Below are 1,172 nucleotides of genomic sequence, written 5' to 3'. Positions count from 1 at the left end.
GGACAGAATAACTTGGAGCAATCAGCCAACAGTCTTGCATTCTAGGTGCTCCTGGGAAGGTCCAGAGGACGAGTGTCAGCGCCTGGCCCAGCAAAACTGACAGTGAATGCAACATCAGAAAAAAGATGTATACAAAGAAAAATTGGATATGACTTACACTAGAATGTTTGGATTTTTGTTTATTACTGTAATTGAACAAGAATTGTAAACATCTGGAATGTGTTTTAAAAAAGAATTACAAAAATGTCTATGAATTGCAAACATAACTCTGTTCTCATCCTATTTAGAGTCTCATAGAATGAGAAAAGACTGCTGCTTTTATGGGTGTTTATTGTTGACCTAAATAAAACCTCAAAGCTACATTGAACCGATTTCTCCAGCAATAGTGAGTCAGCACAGTATTTCCAGCTTATCTGTCTATGCAGTATTAATATCAACAAACTTTCCACAATGACGCTCAGCTTTCTCTCATTGATTACTTTCCAACATTCCTTTATACTGCTTCATCCTTTCCATTCTTTTATCTATACCACACATACAATCACACACACAAACACACACGCACTCTTATATTTGCTTCCTCTTTTTCCTTTATCCCAGGAATCCATCATCTTTAATTTGAAGTTCTTTGACAAGGTAGATTCCTTCTCTTAAAATACTCTTACTTGAAACTGCATATTTCTAGCCTTTCAAGCAATCCTCCCTCCCTTTCCTCCTTTGTTCCTCCCTCCTTTTCTCCTTCCTTTACTGAGGGTAAGCTAGAGGTTAGGAAAGTATTCACATTAAACCAATTTAAATTAAGGTGTAGATGGTGGATAATTTTCCTAGCTGCACTTCCCTCTAAAATGTTTTTTATTCTCCAATAAAATATAACGTTAATATTCTAATTTCAGGTAGGGAAAATTTGTGGGACAGAAACCCTTTAAATCCTATAATTTATTTTTTAGCTACATTAAAAACATAATTAAAAATGGTAATTGGGGAGTGAAACTAAATGTACATGAAATATTGAATGTAAAACAAATTCTGCTCTGTAAACTTGCACCTAAAGCACAATACAAATAAATAAATAAATAAAAATAAAAATTGGTCCTGGGAGCCCACAGTCAAATTGGTAATCTTCAGAACAGACCATCATTATTTTCCCCTGTAGATTTCTGCTTGTCTTAGAC

This window comes from Orycteropus afer, unplaced genomic scaffold, assembly GCF_000298275.1.
Source record: "Orycteropus afer afer isolate SDZICR_OR568_19922 unplaced genomic scaffold, OryAfe1.0 scaffold00029, whole genome shotgun sequence".
NCBI classification, from domain to species: domain Eukaryota; kingdom Metazoa; phylum Chordata; class Mammalia; order Tubulidentata; family Orycteropodidae; genus Orycteropus; species Orycteropus afer.
The sequence above is the reverse complement of the archived record's forward strand: the minus strand, read 5'-3'. Positions refer to the sequence as shown.